Source organism: Mesocricetus auratus, unplaced genomic scaffold, assembly GCF_017639785.1.
Source record: "Mesocricetus auratus isolate SY011 unplaced genomic scaffold, BCM_Maur_2.0 Super-Scaffold_100004, whole genome shotgun sequence".
Classification (NCBI taxonomy): Eukaryota; Metazoa; Chordata; class Mammalia; order Rodentia; family Cricetidae; genus Mesocricetus; species Mesocricetus auratus.
Window position 1 is genome coordinate 102,082,953 of NW_024429189.1, and position 5,537 is coordinate 102,088,489.

The window sequence follows — 5,537 nt, forward strand, 5'->3', positions numbered from 1 at the left end:
AACACCTACTTATTCTCAACACTTTGACCAGTTATGAGTCCCTGCATTAACTGCTACCACTATAAAAAGAAAGTTTTCTGATGAAAGCTGAGAGCAGTGTTCATCTATGCCTATACCTTAAATTTACAACTATGGATATATCATTTTTTTCACGACACGGTCTTGTTCTGTAGCTACTACATGCCTCAAACTGATGATGCACCTGCCTCAGTTTCCTGAGTGTTGAGATGCCAGAGACTGGGTCCACACATTCACTTTATTCTACCTTGAGCCCTTGTTTTGTAGATTTGGACACTTTCAAATTTTTCTAATTATGAAAATCAAGAAAATATGTTTTTATGCCTTGGATATGAAATATCCCCCACAGACTCATGTATTCACTTGATTTCTAGTTGGTGATGTCATTTTGAAATGTTCTGGAAACTTTACAAGGTAGGTCCTAGCTGGGGAAAATGAGTCACAGTAAGCATGCCTTTGATAGTAAAATTGGTCACTAGTAGGCACTTTTTCTGTTCATGTCTTCCATGAGATAAAGAACTTTTTATCTTATAGGTGTCCTGCTCAAACACATAGGACCATGCGACCATCAACAGAATCCTCTGAAACCTAGAGCCAAAACAAATCTTCACTCCTGTGATAGTTGGAATGAGAAGGGCCCATAGGTTCATAGGTTTGAATGCTTTTTTCCCAGTTGGTGAACTGTTGGGAAGGATTAAGAGGTGTGGCCTTGTTGGAGGAGGTGGGTCATATGGGTGGACTTTGAGGTTCCAAAAGCCCACACTGTCCCCAGTCTCTCCCTCTCTCCCTCTCTCCCTCTCTCCCTCTCTCCCTCTCTCCGTCTCTCTCCTCTCCTCTTCTCTCTCTCTCTCTCTCTCTCTCTCTCTCTCTCTCTCTCTCTCTCTCTCTCTCTCTCTCTCTCTCTCTCTCTCTCTCTGCTCTCTGCCTGTAGATCAATATGGGAAGCTCTTAGCTACTGCTCCAGTGCCACATCTGCCTTGTGTCACCATGCTTCCTGCCTTGATGACATGAACTGTAGCCCTCTGAAACTGTAAGCAAGTTCCCAAGTAAATGCTTCATTTTATATGAGTTTCCTTGGCCATGATGTCTCTTCATAGCAATAGAAAAGTAAGACACCTCCCTTAAGATGTTTACACAGGCATCTGTCATGGGACCCAAATGTCACTATTACATTTGCTGAAAATACTCTTTGAGCCCATGTCCTCAAATTTCCTGTGCTTAAGAATCTCATGGGAAATGTTAAGAATATGAATTCTGAGTCAGTTGGATTAAGACACAAGAGTCTACATCTCTAAGAAGCTTCCAGGTGCTATTGATGCTGTTGGTCTATGGATCACATTTTAGGAGAAAAGAAAAATAGGTCAAGATGCTCTGTTTGGAAAATCTTGACTAGACACTATGAAGAGACTCATGAAACTTTAAATGCTTGTATATTAAAATCATTCTTTGCCATGCTCATACAATCCCATAATCTCAGCATTCAGGAGGTGAAGTATGAGGACCATAAGTGAAAGGTCAGCCTAGACTCTGAGCTAACAAGACCCCCTTCAAAACAATGCCTTTGTGAAATCCTTGTGATGCACCCCAGTTACATGTTTATGTTGTGGTCATTAGATGGCATTTGTCCACAAATTCAACCTCATAGCATCCTGTGACATTCAAGGAAGTGCCAAACATCTGAAAGCTTCTCTTTGAGGGACAACAATCACTCACTAGTGATAGTCTATGGGCTCACTGAATGTCACAATTGTAGCTACGAGTGAATCCATTTGCCAGAACCCAAATTATCCAGGGATTCTCTGACTCACGCGGTAAGACGTGCCTCCAGTTCTGGAATCAGGAGCCAGCTGTCAAGTTGTCTAGAAACACAATGCAAAGTAGGGCTGTGTGCACATACAGTTAGGGTAAGGTGCCAGAAGACCTATAGGAGACCACGGGAGTAAAGCAGGACAGGAAAGCAGGAGACAAGCAAGGATGTAATCTCAAGACAACGCCTTAACCCCATAGCCTTATTCTGGTCCTTAGGGCTGTGAAGCACTAGCTACACTATGGATTTGCCTAACCTTGGGGCAAAGGATTAGGCATAAGTTTATGCCTCCTATTTATTAGACAATGACAGTAGGCCTAAGGTACAGACATCACGTCAGGCATCTCCAGGCCAGGTGACTTCCCTCAGCCAAGGGCCATGTTCCAACGAAAGGCATAACATCAACAACAGCTTCATTGCAGCTTAATGGACAAGCATATGGAATGGTAAATGGAGTCTGGGAAGGAAAACATTAATGCCTTCTGGGAATACAAAGTGACACATCCGTGTGCATGGTTTGCTTGAAATGGAGACGTCTTTCCCTGGTGGACAAACAAACCCTTTTTTCATACAGGGCACTTAGGAGGGGCATACAATAAAGGTGTGCATATGTAGAGACAGGAGAGAAGTCAGCTGTTGGCCTGGGGTCAGGCAGGAGAAATATGGACATAATTAGGACTCAGGCACAAATCTCTAGCTCATACACAAGACTCTAGATAGGAACTCAGCACGGAGCTATAGGTGGAAGTCCGAAGCAGCTGGGCAGCCTCACAACATGGTTTCTGTTCTGCAAACCCTTCAAGAGAAAGCTTGGCAGCCTCGGGCTAATGCTACGGGTTTCCCTTCCCTTTTCTGCAGGCTGCACATTCTCCAAGTTTGTACTCTCCCAGGAAATCAAAGAGGCCTTCTGTTCTATCAGATGACAAACATCTCATTTTCTTGGCACCAACTCAACAACAAGCAAATGCCAGACTTCCAGACTTCGTAAATGAACGAATCCAAAACCTAGAAAAATCCTTGCCAAGGCTAAAGAGGAGGTGGGTGTTTTTACTATCTATTTAGCATTTCAAAGTTAATTACATTTATTTCCCTTATCGCTTTCTAGTTCTAAAGAAACTTCTATAAAACAAAGAAAATTACCTTTAAATGTTCTCATTAATAGTTAATAATTTGTCTGTTGGGGGAGTTCTGTGATCTCGTTAGTACTGAATTAAAATGATTTTTAAAGCAAAAGTGTATTTGCAAGGAGGGAAAGACACTGTCTAGACAGCTTCCTCCAGGCAGAATACATGGTGACTGGCACAGCTGGAAGGTGTGCCTTTTGTGCGATGGGCAGTGACAGACAGTTAGGAACTCTGGGAGCACGGGAGGTGCCTGGGGACTTCCCAGCTCCCGACAGAGCAGAAGAGTCAACTCCACAGCTCTACGGCTTTGCTTGTTCCCCTAGGTGGCTAGCTGGCACACTCTGCTACAAACAGCCCCTAGATGACTGCAACCGAGGGCTTTATGGAACATGTTCTTCCTTCTTCACTTTTGGATTCAGATTCAGCAGATGTCAACTGAAGCTCCTTGTCTGCCCTCCAAAACTGCTCACCCACAGTTCTGTTCACACTAGTAAATTCTACCTCCGTTTTTCTGGTTGTATCTTTGTCTTCATCTGTTCTCACAGACCATGGCCAATCCATTAACCAATGCTGCTAATGTTACCTTCAAACCCTGAACTTGGCAATTCCTGCCACCAACTATGGTTTCAGCATTTGCACCTGTGAACTCATTGTTAAAGACAAGCTCAAGCTAATGAGCTGATAATATTTGCAGCTTGGATCATTGATAGCTGACCATTTCTTTGTGGCTCTGCCCTTATGGATGGCTTACTTAACCCATCAATGGATTGTTTAGTTGTTAGGGGAGTGGCTTTGTTATGAATGTGTCCTTCTGGAAAATTTACTATGTCAACATGTGGCCTCCTCTGCCACATCATGACATGAAGAAGCTAAAAGCTGGGAATCGTTGGTGCCTTGGTATTTCTACATCCAGAACTGTGAATAAATAAACTTTTATGTGGCATAAATTATCCAGTCTGCTGTATTCAGTCACGTAACAGAAAGTAAACTAAGAGACACGGGGTATGATTCAGTGTACAGTGATTGCTTGCTTAGATTATGTGAGGTCTTAAGGTGAGATTCTCAGCACTACAAAAAAAAAGTAAAATTAAACTAGAGAAAATAGGCTAAGATATCTTCACTGCTCCTACAGTTCAAGTCATCACCATGTCTTGCCTGGATAGCTGCAGTGTTCCTCAGTTCCTTGGGCGATCCTTCTATGTCAGCAGCCCTTGACTCACAAGCACTCTTAGCAACAAAGCAAAAGCAATTCTTTGAAAAATACAAATGAGATGTGGCACAGACCTTTCATGGAGACACTTTAATGACTTCCAACTCACTCAAAAGTGGAGCTAAAGAGATTGCCAATAAAACACCCCCCCAGACCCCCACATATAAACTACATTACCCTTTTACCTGCCTCACTGGCCATCTCCCGATTCCCTAACTCACTGTCTCCAGAACCAATGGGCATGGTCTTACTTTCTGTTCCTTCACAAGCTGGTTGACTCCTATATATGCTTCTGATAAGTCTTCACTCATATGTTGCTTTCGTGTTGCGTGGTCTCTGTATCGGAGCACCAAGCCCCTGTCTTGGTCCTCATCATTTATCATACTAAAATATTACTCATCTATGGTGTTTTCCCCTGAAGAACCCGAGTGCCACTGTACCTCATATGTTCACAGGTATGCTCAGCAGTGTCTGACTCACTTGAAGCTAGATAAAGACTTACAGGAACCCCACAACCTGATAACTCAACACTGGTACATGAAGCCAGGTAAACAGACTATCGGGCAAGGTAGACAAGACTCCCATTTTTAGAGGTCTTAGGCAGAGTTACACTGTTCAGTACAATTGTCACTAGCCACAAGAGACCATTCAAATTTAAATTCACTAAATTAAGTAGAATGGTAGAATCAGTTTTTCAATTATGTCAGTCCTATTGCAAGTGCTCAGTGGTCATACTGGTTGTAGCTTTCTAGTTAGATGTTTCCATCATCAAAGCTAATTCCAAAGACAGAAGATTTTGTCTCTGATAATTATGATAGGCTCATCTTTTCCTATTCCCTTGTGAGAGCACTGGGGTTCACTGTTTCTGTAACAGTGACTTGAAACTCATACAGCTTGGTCACCGACAAGTCTTGTATTGAATTCACTTCCTCCGATGCCACAGATTGTTGTGGATTAGCAGGATGTGAACATACTACAGATTTCCTTACAACGTATCAGGATAGGAAACAAGCAACCAAAACAGCTTTTTGCTTCCTGTGTAAATACAGTCAATTATGAAGACAGAACGGAAGCACCAATGTGGTAAGTAACTATTTTTTTTCTCCTCCCTTCTGTCTGAAACCCTTTTCCTTTGGGCAGGTATTTCCTGCTGTGTGGGGCTTGGTGAAACGCGGAGCTTAATTCCTTTTTAGAAGTTGAAAAAGTAAAAGGACTGTTTTTCCTCCTTTATCTTGCAGCTGGGAGATGGGTTTATGAGCAGCCTTGACTAATCCAATAAATCGTCAAAGGGAACTTTAGAGATACAGAGGGGGTGGAGCAGCCACTTCTATCCCTTAGGCCACTGCAAATGTGGAACAGTGATGAGACTCACCTTATT

The 5,537-nt window shown here is 42.7% G+C and overlaps 1 long non-coding RNA gene across 1 annotated transcript; it reads left to right on the forward strand.

Moving 5' to 3' along the window:
• The first annotated feature begins 2,708 nt into the window (after positions 1-2,708).
• On the forward strand, positions 2,709-3,899 carry LOC121140252. Its single transcript, XR_005877041.1, has 2 exons — positions 2,709-2,862; positions 3,273-3,899. It is a non-coding gene; the product is annotated as an uncharacterized LOC121140252 (long non-coding RNA).
• Positions 3,900-5,537: the final 1,638 nt, after the last annotated feature.